This window comes from Lactuca saligna, chromosome 8 (genome assembly GCF_052625555.1).
Source record: "Lactuca saligna cultivar CGN05327 chromosome 8, ASM5262555v1, whole genome shotgun sequence".
Classification (NCBI taxonomy): Eukaryota; Viridiplantae; Streptophyta; class Magnoliopsida; order Asterales; family Asteraceae; genus Lactuca; species Lactuca saligna.
In genome coordinates this window covers 31,834,856-31,851,066 of record NC_136424.1, presented here as the reverse complement: position 1 = coordinate 31,851,066, position 16,211 = coordinate 31,834,856, and the positions used below count along the sequence as shown (strand labels likewise).

The window sequence follows — 16,211 nt, the reverse complement described above, 5'->3', positions numbered from 1 at the left end:
TATATCGTAATACATATATGAGGTGGGTGTACTAAAAATTATATGAGATTATGTTGTGGGTTGATTTTTTTTTGTCACCAAAAGATTCAATTTGTAACGGTGAGATCGTTGGAAAAATATTATTATACAGTAAACATTGATAAATCCACGTAGGAGGTCTAAGACCCTAAGGATTAAACCTTAAAACATTCAAAATATTGTTGATGTTAGGAAATGGAATGTGTATGAAAGACGTTAGAAAATTAAGTTCATTAGACTAGAGGGTATGGTGCGGTTTGGGACCGCACCTTGGTGCCACATCAGTAGGGAACACCGTCCCAGGGTGCGGTTTCCTGCCATTGAGACCGCAGTGCGGCTTTTGAAGACCGCGAATTTTGATTGGTGGGTCAAATTTTTGACCGCTGAACGCTAATTTCGTCTTTTTTTTTTTTTTTTTTTTTATTATTTTTTTTTATTTATTTTTTATTTTCCTTCCTATATATATACACATATCAAACTTAATTTTTTTCACAACACAATCTTCTCTCTCTCAAATTTTTTTTTTTTTTTTTTAAAATCACCACTCTCCAAAAAATGTCATCTTCTGAAAAATTTCAGACTATTTTTGATACCGCTATTGCGTGTGTTCAAATGGCGGAACAAACATACAACGTTGTATGTAACAACGCAGCTGCAAGTTCTCAACAGAGAACACGAAGATACATTTACAGAAATCGTGAAGAAGCCAACTAACATTTGGTGCAAGACTATTTTGCAGAGAATGCCACTTACCAAGAGTATTATTTTCGTAGGCGCTTCAGAATGCTCAAAGGTTTATTCGAACGTATAGTTGAAGATGTAACGAGGGAGTGCAGTTTTTTCCAACAACGCTACGATGCTAGAGGTACACCCGGTTTCACTCCGTTACAAAAATGCACGGCCGCACTTCGTCAGTTAGCATATGGCATTCCGCCTGATGCGTTAGACGAAAGTTTTAGGATGTCTGCTAGGACAGCACGAGACAATCTCCATTTTTTCTGCAAAACTGTCATTCAGTTTTATGGTCCAAAATATTTACGTAAGCCTACACGTAATGACATCTTGCAATTGCAAGCTCATCATGCTAGTGTGCATGGGTTTCCTGGAATGCTAGGAAGCTTAGATTGTCTCCATTGGGCATGGGAAAATTGCCCTACAGCATATCATGGGCAATTTACACGAGGTGATCATGGTCACCCAACGGTGGTACTTGAAGCAGTTGCATCACAAGATATGTGGATTTGGCATGCTTTTTTTGGTTCTCCTGGTTCGATTAACGACATCAACGTTCTTAACCGTTCACCAATATTTAACAACATATACGATGGATTCGCACCAGATTCTTCTTTTCAAGTGCATGGAACGCCATATAAGTATGGTTATTATCTGGTCGATGGAATCTATCCTGAGTATGCTGTGTTTGTTAAGTCGTTTTCAGCTCCACATGGTTCTAGACGAAAGAAATTCAAGAGAGCTCAAGAAAGAGCTAGGAAGGATGTTGAGCATGCTTTTGGAGCTCTGAAGAAACGGTGGTTCATACTGAAAAAACCAGCAGCTTATTTGGGCGAGGAAAAACTTCAAGAAATCATGTATACGTGTATTATATTGCATAACATGATTATTGAAGACGAAGGAAGAGCGATATGTGCGTTTGACGAGGAAGAAATCATACCAGAGACACAGCCAATAGAAATTGGTGGCGAAGAGTATATAAACAGGAGAGCAGAGATACGTTGCACCGAAACATTTCACAATCTTCGCAATGACTTGGTGGAACACATTTACGGGGTTCAAAACATTAACCTTAATTTGGATCCACCGGATGACCCCGAAGATGAGTTCTCGGAGAACGACTTTATGTAGTTTCCTTTAGTTATTTTCTTTATGTTTTTTAAGTTTCTAGGGTTATTTAAATGTCATGTGTGTGTGTGTGTGTTTTTCCTTTTTTTTTGGTAACGCAATGTACTGTTTTTTTTTTTTCAAGTAATGAAGAATTATGTTTTTTTATTAAAATAAAAGGTATATTAAATTAAATTAGTTAAAAAAAAGAAGTTTTATTAAATTAAAATACTTAAAAAAAACAAAAAAATAAAAAAAATGAAAAGTGTGGCACCACACCCTTGGTGTGGCAAGAAACCACACTTAAGTGGTAAAAGATGACATGGCGCTGATGTGGCGGGGGAGGGAGTGCGGTTTCGGTGGCACCACTCCCTCCAGCCTTAATGGGAAAATGACTTATATGGGTAACCTTGGTTTCAAAATCATTAAAAAAAAATACTATTCAAGTTTGGTATATTCAAGTTTGGTGTGTTAAAAAAACATCATCCAAGTAAACGTTTTGTACAAAAAACACCAACAAATTATATGTTTTGTTCAAATATTACCCACCTGACTCTTACAGGTTAAATGATGATTTGGCTTAACTGTTATGACATCACATATAATTATTGACAAAACAATAAATGTTATATTCCTCATTTAAAAATCGATTTAGGGTTTCTTCGTGAACGAATGATTTCTTTTTCTTCTATGATTGCTCTTTTTCATCTAAAGTGATGATCTCGAACCGCCAAAAAGGCATCCAAGCCCAACTACAAGGCCTCTAAGGCCCAATATGGCCCGAGAACCCCCAACATGGCCTTAAGCCCAAAAAATGACCTGCTACAATCAGGTGGGCCCGAGGATTAACTTAAACAAGTCCATGCATACGTCCAGTATATGTTGAAGCCTCTGTGATCCGGATTTCAAGCCAATACGTCTGATGTACTCCTAGCGTACGCCCAACGTACTCAGCTAGGGTCAAGAACCGCCAATCTTCCGAAGGCTATAACCTCTTCATTCTAAGTCCGATTTCCTCATTTTTAGACCCTCGATATGGCTGTCTGATGCCTAAATTAGCTCTTGTGGATATAAAGAATGACGAAATCGGATTTAGAATGAAGAAGTTATGGCCTTTAGAAGATTGGCGGTTCTTGACCCTAACCGAGTATGTTGGGCGTGTGCTAGGAGTACGTCGGGCGTACTGGATCGACATCCGGATTGTAGAGGCTTCAGCATATGTTGGGCGTATGCATGGACTTGTCTAAGTTAGGCCTCGGGCCTACCTGATTGTAGCATGTCATTTTTTGGGCTTAAGGCCATGTTGGGGGTTCTTGGGCCATATTGGGACTTAGAGATGTTGTAGTTGGGTTTGGATGCATTTTTGGGCTTTTTATGGATTTAGGCCTGAGGGGGAGGGAGGCCCATCAAGGCAGGGGTAAAGGAGCCCTTTTTGCCTTAAGTCAAGAATTAGAGTTTTGGACTTGAGTTTGAGATCCTCTCTTTAGCAGAAGAAGAGCAATCATAAAAGAAGAAGACATCATTCGTTCATTAAGAAACCCTAAATTGATTTTTAAAGGAGGAATATATCATTTATTGTTTTATCACTAATTATTATGTCATTTCATAATAGTTAAGCCAAGTCATCATTTAACCTATAAGAGTCAGTTACCGGTGGGTAATATTTGAACAAAACATATAGTTTGTTGGTGTTTTTTGTACAAAAAGTTTACTTGGAGGGTGTACGAGTACCAACACAGAACATATAACAAATTTAAATAACATGTATTGGGTCCACAGCTAAAAACTGGAGTCCCCTGTGTCTACAGTATGAGTCTGGCTTTCCTACCAGGCCTACAACGAATATCTAGCTTACTCCTAAGCCCACAACATAAGTCTGGCTTGCCCTTGGAGCCCACAACTTATGTCTGGCTTGCTCCCTGACCTAATTAGTCATCAGAATGGAATACTAATGTGTGGTGAGGATTCGAGCCTTCCAGATAACCACCGAGGAGACGCGTGTCGTACTAGATGTGATGACGAGTATGTTTTCTTCTCCCTAAATTTTATTACATGTCGGTTATGATATTTATGTGCTATGTTTATGTGTTTTGTTTAGGATCATTCATGTGAACGACATCCCAGTATATGTGTTATTTGACTCAGGGGCTACCCGATCATTTGTCTCTCTTGCTTTTAGCAAGAGGTTTTCTGAGTCATCGGGCATATTGGATTCCCATTTAGAGGTTGAGATTGCTGACGACCAATCTGTCCGTGCATTAGAGATTTTCAGAGACAGCGTTTTGAGGTTGTATGGCAAGCGTTACCTTGTGGGTTTGGTTCCCATTCTATTGCTTGGGAACAAGGTTATCATTGGAATGGATTGGCTGAGCCCTAATAGGGCGGTGATCGACTGTGTGCAGCAGTTGGTACGTTTCAGGACTCCAAATGGAGGAGAGTTGGTGATTTAAGTTTAGAGGACGCAGCGTGGACCAGCTACGTGTTCGGCAGCGAGGGCTAGGCACTACCTTCAGCAGGGTTACGCAGGGTATGTCGCCAACGTTATGGATACACGGGAGGTGGGTAAGGCGACCTTGAGTGATGTGTTGGTTGTGCGGGAGTATCCGAATGATTTCCCGGAGGATTTTCATGGGATACCTCTGGAGAGACATGTGGAGTTTAGGATCGACCTAGTCTATGGTGCGGATCCGATGGCCAAGGCACCATATCAGTTGGCTCATCCCGAGATTAAGGATTTGTCTACACAACTGTAGGAGCAGTTAGACCAGGGAATCATTAGGCTGAGTAGTTCGCCTTGGGGAGCCCAATCCTGTTTGTGAAGAAGAAGGACGAGTCGCACCGGATATGTATAGATTACCGGGAGCTGAACAAAGTAAAAGTGTAGAACATTTACCCACTCCCGAGGATTGATGATATCTTCGACCAACTATAGGGGGCATCTTGGTTTTCCAAGATAGATTTACGTTCAGGCTACCACCAGATGCGAGTCAGAGATAAGGATGTACAGAAGATTGCTTTCCGGACTCGCTACGGTCATTACGAGTTTGTGGTGATGCCTTTCGGGCTCACCATTTCTCCTTCCACGTTCATGGACCTCACGAACCGCGTACACAGACCGATGTTGGACGGCCTGTGATAGTTTTTATTGATGACATCTTGGTTTACTCCAAGACACAGGAGAAGCACGAGGAGCACTTGTGTCAGGGGTTGGATACCCTGTGGTGGGAGATCTTGTATGCCAAGTTCTCCAAGTGCGAGTTCTGGTTGCACGAGGAGCAGTTTCTAGGGCACCTTGTCAACCAGAACGGAATTTTGGTTGACCAGCCAAAGTAGAGGCCGTGATGAGATGGGAGGTTCTGATGTCTCCATCTGAGATTCGGAATTTCCTTGGGTTAGTAAGCTATTATCGTAGATTCATACAAGACTTCTCCAAGAAAGCAGTACCCTTGACCCGGTTGATGAAGAAGGTCGTGGTCTTTCACTGGGGACCTAAGCAGCAGGCATTGTTCGAGATGTTGAGACAGAGGTTGTGTGAGGCGCCGATCTTAGCCCTGCCAGAGGGCATGGAGGATTTTGTAGTATATTGTGATGTGTCCATCTCAGGTTTGGGTGCAGTGTTGATGTTGAGAGGACACATCATTGCCTACGCCTCGAGGCAGCTGAAGCCTCACGAGGCGAACTACCTATCGCACGACCTGGAGTTGGGGGCGGTCGTTTTCGCCCTCAAGATTTTGTGAAACTACCTCTATGGGGTCCGATGTACCATTTACACGGACCACAAGAATTTGAGGTACCTCATGGATCAGCCAAACCTGAACGTGAGGCAACATCGGTGGCTAGATGTGGTGAAGGATTACGACTGTGAGATCCTCTACCACCCGAGGAAGGCCAACGTTGTGGTCGATGTACTTAGCTGCAAGGCGGATCCGAGAGGCGTAGGTTGAGTGTATGAAGTAGGAGCACTAAAAGTGTGAGCGGATTATAGGCCAGGTGGCCTCGTTTGACTTGTGAGTTGCTGATCCTGCATGGGAGGGTTTGGGTTCCGTATTGGGGCGAAGTACGACAAATTCTGATGGATGAGGCTTACAAGTCCAGATTTTCCATCCATCCCAGGGTGACAAAGATGTACAGAGATCTTCGCCCTGAGTACTGGTGCCCCTGCATGAAGCGGGATGTAGCCTGGTACGTCGAGATATGTCTGATCTACAGGAAGGTTAAGGCATAACACCAAAGGCCTCACAACAAGACGCAGTCGTTGGACATCCCTGTGTGGAAGTGAGAGGATATTACTATGGATTTCATCATGAAGCTTCCCAGGACCTCACGGGGAGTGGATTCGATTTGGGTCATCGTGGATCGGTTGACCAAGAGCGCCCATTTCATCCCGATCCAGGAGAGCATTTCAGCCGAGAAGTTGGCCGAGATCTACATCAGGGAGGTAGTAGCTCGACACAGAGTGCCAATTTCCATAATTTTTGACCGAGACATGCGATTTACTTCCAGATTCTAGAAGAAATTTCATGACGAGTTGGGTACTTGTCTGCACTTTAGCATGGTTTTTCACCTACAGGTAGATGGTGAGATCGAGCGCACCATCTAGACTCTAGAGGATATGTTGCGGGCATACGTCCTGGACTTTGGTGGTAGTTGGGATACCTACCTTCTCTTGGCTGAGTTTTCCTACAATAATTGCTACCACTTGAGTATTGACCCTCCTCCCTTCGAGATGTTATATGGGAGGAAGTGCAGAACCCCGATATGTTGGGGTGAGGTTGGACAGAGGGTCTTGGGGAGTACCGAGGTGGTACTCAAGACGACGGGGAGGATCCAGCAGGTCCGGAGCAGGCTTCAGACTGCTCAATGTCGGCAGAAGAGCTACGCCGACAGACGCCGATTAGACTTGGAGTTCCAGGTCGGGGATATGGTTCTCCTGAAGGTGTTACCTTGGAAATGTGTCATCTGGTTCAGGAAACGGGGCAAGTTGTGCCCTAGGTACATTGATCCTTTCAGGGTTGCAGCACGGGTGGGCAAGGTGGCGTATAGGTTGGATCTGCCAGCCGAGCTTAGTCAAATCCACATTACGACAATAAATTTCATGTCTCCCAGCTGTGGAAGTGTCTGGTAGATGACTTTGCGGTAGTACCTCTAGAGGATATTCAGGTAGATGATAGTCTGAACTACATCGAGCAGCCGGTGGCCAACCTCGACAGGAAGATGAATGATCTAAGGAACAAGAAGGTCGAGTTAGTGAAGGTGCAATGGCAGCACTGCAAGGGCACGGAATGGACATGGGATCCGGAGGATGAGATGAGGGAGCACTACCCCGAGCTATTCCTAGACGCATCAGACTTCAAGGACGAAGTCTAAAGCAAGTGGGGGAGATTTGTAACGTCCAGTTCCTGGTATGTATTTCAATAAGAATTATTAATTTTTGTGAAGATACTCGACGAGTTGGAGGCCCCAAACTCGTCGAGTAGTAATGGATTTTTGGTACGCGGGACTTGAAATTTACTCGACGAGTAGGGCTGCCATAGTGAAACCCTAATTTTCAGGGTTTGAACATTATTTAAGGACTTTAACAGTTCATTGCGGCCTCCCTCAGTCCAACAAAACCCTAATTCGTGATCTTGAGCCATTTAAGTGTGTGTGAGTGTAAAGAGAGTGATTCTTTTGTATTTCCATGAAGGAGTGGAAGCTAGGAGTGCTTGGTTGAAGTAAAAAGCCTTGGATCTAGAGTTTTCGTTGTCAAAGCAGCCTTATTGAGGTATAAAGTCTATACCTTGTCTATTCGTTTACTAGATCTCCTCATGAAGTAGTTTAAGGCCTTAAGGAGCTTATTTTGGGACCATTTATGGATGTAGGCATGTTTTGGAGTCGTCACTTTGGATCCAGAGCCTTTGAGGGACCCCATGGCATAAAGGTGCCAACTTTATGGCCATGGGAGTCCCATGCAACTTGGGAACCACTTTTTAGGGATTTTTGAGCTAAATAACCCATGCATGGACGTAAAGTTAGAAACTTTACGTGATATATGGACCCTAGGGAACCAAATCTATGAATTGGATGCATTAAGCCCTACTAGAAACGGTTGTATGGATTTAGACTATGGGGGACTCAACGAGTTGTTCATACAACTCGGTGAGTTGGATCGTGGTCCCCCAACCTTTTATGTTACTGAGTAAACTCATTGAGTTTAGGAGATGACACATCGAGGTGGACATGTTTTGGGCTTGAAGATTGAAGAACTCGACGAGTTCAAGGAGGAACTCGGTGAGTTGTTAATAAAAGGTCCTAACTATGTTATAAGGAAAAAAATCGACGAGTCCATGAAAGAACTCGACGAGTAGGATCGAGGTTTCTAGAGTTTTATGAATCATGGAACTCGGTGAGTTCATGAAAGAACTCGACGATTAGGATCGAGGATTCAGAGTTTTATGGATTATGGAACTCGACGAGTTGATGGACCAACTCGGCGAGTTGAGTCAACCACGATGTTGACTTTGACCAGGATGTTGACTGAGACTTTGACCATTCACCATAGTTGACCCTTAAAGGGGTTATGAGTATAAAAGGATAATTAAAGGAGATTGTTATGTGTAGGAGTTTGAGAGGAGTTTATCCCAGCACCGAGGACAATTCAGCTATTACACGACATTGAAGTGAGTTACCAATGTCGACCCACTAGTAAGAGTATAGTAGAGATGATTGTCTTTGTGATAAGTATCTAGTATGCCACTATCTGTTATCCTTTATGTGCTAGTATGCTATGATATTAAGTGATAGTGGTAGGGAGGGTACTAGTCTTCGGACCCGGTTGAGATATACCGATAGGGTAGGTTGGGGACCCAGATATGCATGGAAATATGTTATGCTATGTTTTTATGTGGTAGTGGTAGGGGTGAAATAGTCTCCGTAGCCGGTTAAAATAAACCGGAGGGTAGGTTGGGCACCCAGATATGCCTGGCAGGGTAGGTCGAGCACCCAGATATGCTTGACAATGGGTAGGTTGGGCACCCCGATATAACTGAGAAGGGTAGGTTGAGCATCCAAATATGCTCAGCAGGTTAGGCTGGGCTCCCAGATATGTCTGGCAGTATGTTTATTGTATGCTATATGGTATGATGGGGGAACTCATTAAGCTTTTATCTTACGGTTTTCAGTTTTGGTTTCAGGTACTTCCTCTTCAAAGGGAAAGGAGCCGGTAGGATCGCAGTGCATCACACTACATTTTCCGCGCCAGAGATCTATGAGATTCATACTCTGATATGATTTTTTATGACATGTTTTGACTATGAATACATTGGTTTTTTATATACTATTACTGTGAGGTTTCAGACAAATTGTTTTATATTTGTTTAATTTAAAATTAAATTTTTGGTCTGAATTTTTGGGATGTTACATCCTCAAAGTCCCTAAGTCTGATGATACTCGGTCTTCAGGTCACCACCCACACATAGAAAGCGATTTGGAATAGGAAGTTGCAATAAGTTATTACAAAAAAAAATGTAAGGCTTTTAATAAAGTCTTGTATAACTAAGTGCAACAAGGCTTATTAAAGACATCAAAGTTAAAGTTATGAAAAAAACAATACTTAATTTTGGATCAACAAATGAATTAAAAAAATGGAAGAAGCATAGCATATATATGCTATCTTTTTATTGATAAATAACTAAATAATTTGTATTTTTTATATTTGTAATTTTTTATTTCATTATAACTTTGTTTATCCATTACATAAAATAATGTATATATATATATATATATATATATATATATATATATATATATATATATATATATATATATATATATATATATATATATATATATAATTTACAAATTTGGTTTGAATGGGATTGCATAGGTAGAAGTGTAAACAAACCGCATGTTCAAATAACCGTTTATAAATTGTTCGGCTGAGAGTTAATTTATATTCTTTTATTTATTAATGAACAAAAATAAATACAAGTTTTCGTTCTTTTAGTTAAATAAAAATATTACAATTGTCACATTCGTTCATACATAAATGAACGTCCGTTTATGTTTGTAAGTTTAAGTTTATTTATCCTCGTATATGTTAAATAATATATTATTATATTATTATATTACATGTTTTTTTTATGTTCATATATATTCAACTAGCTTATAGTCCGTCGGAACCAATTTTACAAAACTAATTTATTTTTTATAGTAAAAACTCATAATTATTAATCAATTATTTTCACTAAATTATTAATTAAACATGATTTTGTACGATTTTCAATATAGATGAATTTAAATTTCTCCTAAAAATCAAGGATCAAATAAATAGTTGTTTAGTTTACTATCAAGATCAATACTTTAAAAAAAACAAAAATAATGAGAAAATAACAAGTATTTTATTAGAGTATTTGAAAAAAAACATAAATTATGAGAAAATAACAATTGATGCTAATAACTAGTCTTTTTGCATAGTTCATGACTGTAAACAAACATTGATAAGATGACTATATTATATGTTTTTTATGTTTATATATATTCAATTATGTTTGTTATGTTCGTTCGTATATTTTTTTAAAAAACATTCATGAATATAGACAAACATAAACAAATATTATTTGTTAAATAAGTTTTTTTTTAATTGCGCAGTTTGTTGTCCGTTTACCAACTCACTTGTTAACGATGATAATTAAATAGTGAATATGATTTTAAAAAAAATTTTATAATATGTGTTGTAAGAACACATATAAGAAATATTAATTCTCAAACCTGATTTTAAGGGGGATAAGAAGGGCAGCCGCAGAAGGCATCGAAAAAATTAGGACCCGAGTTTTAATTAAATAATATATTTAATAACTAAATATATATGAATTTATTCAAGATATTGTATAAAATTTATGTAGCCCAATTGGTAAAGTGTGTATGTAAAAAGCAAGGTGGACTCAAATCTTATTCACCACATTTTGAATTTTTAAATTAGGGTTACTGGTCATTTCTTTTTACTATATATTTTAGAAAACAACCTTTTTATGTTTAACAAATGAGATTTTAGAAATTACATGATTAACCCTTAAACTTTTTATAAAATTGTATATGTTCCCTTTTAATTAATTTATTTATTATTAAGTTAAAGTTCACTTAGTTTGTTTTCCTTGTATATTAAAAAATTGTATTTAGGATCTTATTTTTCTTCTTAGCAAAGAGCCATTAAAAAGCTTACCCTGTTTAATTATTAAGAATATTACTATAATTAAATTTGAAATACATTAATCGAGATTATTAATACATTTTATATTTAATTATTATAACATTTCTTATAATTAGTTTGTCATTAGTTAATACTTCGTATATATACTCTTATATACTTCTTAGGGTGCAAATTAAAAAATCCAAAAGAAAAAATTATCTATACCATCGTTTATGTTGGTTCTTTTGTGCGGCTAATTTGAATAAAGCCAATTTTAATGTTTATTTATAGTCCTACGTACAAGTAAAGAAACAAAAAACAACTTTTAACTAAATAAAATCTTTTGGGCTCGAGTGAAGTAACGTAATGCATTCACAACAAAAGGTCTTTTGCGGTAAAGAGTCACTCATTTGAAAATTCATAGATTTTAATATTTTTTTGAGACATAAATGGTGCCGTTTCAAAAAAAGTACAAAATAAAAATAAAAAAAGTATACATTTACAAAAAGTTGAGAAATAAAATCGATAAAATACAATAAATTTTGAAACAATAATAAAATAGGATAATAAAATAGGGATCAGATGGTTAAAATTGGAGGCGCCTAATTGTCGTAAAGCTTTAGGCAGGCACCCCATCTCGCATGTTTAATTGCGAGCAATGACCACTCATCACTTCCCATTAAAACTTGCTTTGAAGGATCATGTCTTTTCCATTTCCCTTAACCCCCCTTTTATAGCCACTCCCCACCTTACTATTTCTCTTTCCATCTTCGATATGGGACCAATTACACACGTCATATATATATACACCACACAACATCAAATGTAATTATTACCTGAAAATATTAGTTATGTATTTATATTCTCTATGGGTGTTAATCAGTGTAATATCTATTGTCATAATATCCACAAACTTAATATTAAATCATATATATTATTTTAAGTGATAATGTCTGTATTGAGTTATGATTTTGTTTGTTGTAATTTAATATTTGGTGTGAATGTGACTATAAAGTGAGAACTATTTTTGCTGCCTCTTGGCATAAAGATTAGAAAATGTATAATCATCTCTATATGTGAATCAAAGTATCATTATTACTAAAATGTAAAGGGAATACAGTAAAATTTATATAAAAATATTGCTAATAAGAAACTAAATTATGCACACAATACAAAGGATACGAATAGGGATGTCAAAAAATCTCGTGGGACCCCGTTCCCGTGGGGGCCCCGTCCCGTATGGGGGATTTTTTTTAAAAAAATCGGGGGAGAGGACACACGTAAATCTAAATATAACAAATGCTTTTAGGTAAAATAAAGGCTATTTCGTTGTTATATTTTTAGATTTAAAGTTCCCTTTAACAGTTTGATTATTTGACAATGCATTGCTTTAAAACATTTGACTTTGCCGAAATTAGTATCATTTTGAAATTGATCACTAAAACGTCATTCATATGTAAAAAAACAGTTATTACCAATAATTTCAATGATGTTTCATAAAATTTTCACATACAATATTATCAAGTCAGGTTGCACGGTATCATGCAAGTTTTACCAGTGGTGAACCTATGTGGATACCATTACCGGTGGTAAACACCGCACCGTGTTTCCTTTTTTGTTGGCGGTAATGTGCTGGTGGCGGAACTTCACCGATGGGAAAACTCAAATTGGTGTTGGTTTTGTGAGCTTTTTGCTCGTGGTAAACTCAAAAGTAAAAACACATACCCTACTACCAAATCTTTAATGGTAAAACAATAAATTTTAAGTATTCCAAGTTTTACATTTTTGTCCAGGGTAATATTGTAAAACGACTAATTTCAGATGAAAATATTTTTTATCAAGGTCATAAAAACCGATAACTTTTTAAACTTGAAAAAAAAACATTTCTTAATAAATTACAAAAGAGCATTAAATAGGTTCTTTTTTTTTATATAATTTTAGTGATTAAAATGATAAGTCAAACTATGTTACTCTTGAATTACGTAACAACTTTCATTATATGAACGTAAGAGATTGTAATTTTGACAACATATCAATACAAAAGTAACAAATATGAAGAAAGAAAAAAAGTCATCTTTTATATATATATATATATATATATGTTTGTGTACGATGACAATAGATTAGCAAAAGAATCAATAAGCAACTAATTACACCATCCACCTACCATAGAGATAGAGATGAGCAACGATCTGGGGGCCTCACGCTCCAGGGTGAAGAATGAACTCTAACCCTACGTAATTAGGGCTAAATGATCTAAATGATTATAATAAGTGAAATTAGGTAACATAACCAACAATTGTTTTTTTTTTTTTTTTTTTTTTTGGGGGGGGGGGGGGGGGGGGAATATACCACATGATCCGGAATATCATATTCCGAAGCAATAGTTTTATTCTGGACTTGTGATCCGAAATACAATATTTCGGAGTATTTATGATCTTGTTTCGGAGTGGGTATCGGTTGGTGGGAATTTGGTTCGGAATCTGACACTCCATATGTTTCGGGCTAAAAAGGTGAATTTCGAACTGAAGTTCGGACTGACCATACATTCGAGAGCTAGAATTAGGGTTTTTGTATGTTTTTGTTCAAAATATGCAATACATTATTTGTGTGTTTAATACATTTTTGTGTTTGATACTTTCCATAAACGTTCCGGGATGAATACGTATACGAGGTTTTTTTTTTCGAGTTCCAGTTTCTAGTGGAGGGTAATAATAGCGTATCAACGAATATATGCAGTATCTTGCTCCAAATTACACATGTTCTGGTGTAGATATAAGCAATGATATCAACTATTGTTGGGTTAGTTACGTTGGTTGCTTCCAAGTCCAGGTTACACACTAATCAGATTCATCTATCTTTTCAATGTCCTTGATTAAATATAGCTATGCAGATTCTTCATGATGGTGATGTTAGATATTTTCTTAGTTTTGTTACTACTACGCCTTCTAATACAATACAACTCTTTGTTGCTAATAATGTTATGGAAAGTGATACTAATCGTGTAACATTCGGATTCCGAGGTATATTATTTTATTCATTTATTTTGGAGTTTGTAGTTGGTGCTTAGACTCGCCGAATAGGGTCGCGGATTCTCATCCGGGTTCATGACCGGACTCGGCGAGTCCATGAGTGGACTCGGCAAGTCCACGCTGTTTAATGAAACCCTAATTTCTCGAGTTTGGCACCTATTTAAAGTCCCTTAGGGTCGTCATTTGCGGCTACCAAACCCCAGAGAGAAACCCTAAGAGATCTAGAGCGTTTGTGAGGGAGGAGAGGTCACTTTTGATCATTTTGTTGGTGTGATTGCAAAAAGGAGGTGACCAAGGCAAGGGGAGGCTGAAGGAGGAGCGGATCTGGTGATTTCAGAGTTCAGAGACTTCATCTTGAGGTATTTATTCAGACCTTCTTCAATTTTGGTGTTGATTCTTAGAGTTAAGGTTTTCTAACCCCTTTAGAGAATGGATATATGGAGCAATTGGTCCCTTCTCGAGTTTATGCTTTGGATCTGGACTCAAAGAGGTCCAGAGACCTTAACCCTTGGAGCTTTATGGGTTATTTTGGGAGCCTTGAACTTAGGACTTTATTTTTGGGGCTAAATCACCAAGTAGGACCATCTAGATGTTATATGAGTGTCAAGGTCTGAACTTTACGTGATTATCATGCTTGGGAAGGTCAGATCTATGGGTTTAAGGAATAGATTTGACCTCAGGAGGTCAATTGAGTTTTTGCATGGCATGAACTCGCCGAGTCCAAAGATCAAACTCGACAAGTAGGGTTAGGGTTTCCCGTAAATCACTCAGCAAGTAGACTCACCGAGTTGGGGGAATAACTTAGTGAGTCAGAGAGGGATTAGAGGACTGAAGTTCAAGACGGAACTCGCCGAGTTGAGTCGGGGTAGCCCCGCGATTCATGCCAGGTGTGACTCGTCGAGCAAGGGGAGGGACTCGACATGCCAAGCAAGACTAGGGAGTTGGACTCGCCGAGTTGCCCACGTGCACTCGACGAATCGATCAAAGTTTGACCGTTGACTTTGGTTGACTTTTAGGGTTGGGTCAACAATGAGGGCCTTTGAGCCAAACGAGGGGTAAAATGGTCTTTTACCCTTCTGAGGGTGCCTAGAGAGGGTTGAGTCTAGTCCTGAGAGTTATATTTATGAGAGTATTACTTTATGTGATTAGGTGGAGGCTAGATCGTATTTCTACCGAGTCAGAGACTTACCTAGACATCTGAGGTGAGTCTTCTCACTATACTTTACCTTGAGTGGTAATTAGAGTCATGTGACAGAGTTACTATATGCTATTATGTGATGTGTTGCACTGCATTATGTCTATGTGATTTATGCCATGTGTATATTAGAGTATATCATAGTTAGAACCGGAAGGTTCACAGAGCTAGGACCAGAGGGTCCACAGAGTTAGGGCCCACGGGCCCACAGAGTTATAGCCTCGAGTGGCTAGTATGTGTTATGTATGGTATTTTGGGGAACTCACTAAGCTTTATGCTTACAGTGTTATGTGTTATGTGTTTCAGGTACCAGTGATGATCGCGGGAAGGCGCCATCATGATTCATACACACGCATGGGTTTTTATGTATTTTGATCTTGGGAAATATTTTGTGAAACAAAGTTATGATACAATGGTATTTTGTTAATAAATGTGTTTGAAAAAATGTGTTTAAAAATGCGAAAATTTGATTTAAATTTTACGGTGTTACAAATCGATTTCCGGGGCACATCGTTCTGGAAATGCTTCTTGCGGTGCTGGAATTAACCAAATTTGTAAATTATTACCTATGAAAACTAACAATGTTCGTTCTTATAATAACTCAATACAAGGGGTGATTATAGGCCTAAAGGTAAGACTGTTGTTTATGCTGACCTTACTGTTGATGTTGATGAATCTGCAAAATGATGAGGAAAAATTAACGATGTTGGTTGATGATGGTAATATAATTCCACATGGAGAGCCACTTGAGCATTTTCAAAGTTGCACTGAATTTGATGGGGAGGATTATGAAGTTGGAAAGGAGGAAACAGATCCCTTACAACCCTGAAACGCACAACATGAAAAAGTTTCCTTCTTCTTTTTTTTCGATTATGAATAAATACAACCCACCCACTGGAGACCACTATCCGAATTAGCTCGACAAAATCGTAAAGGGTCCACAACACACAACTATAATAGC

General features: G+C 38.4%; 1 non-coding gene across 1 annotated transcript; it reads right to left on the bottom strand.

Moving 5' to 3' along the window:
• Positions 1-11,597: 11,597 nt before the first annotated feature.
• LOC145013665 (small nucleolar RNA Z279/snoR105/snoR108) lies at positions 11,598-11,701 on the bottom strand. The gene has a single exon (XR_013665212.1). It is a non-coding gene; the product is annotated as a small nucleolar RNA Z279/snoR105/snoR108 (small nucleolar RNA).
• Positions 11,702-16,211: the final 4,510 nt, after the last annotated feature.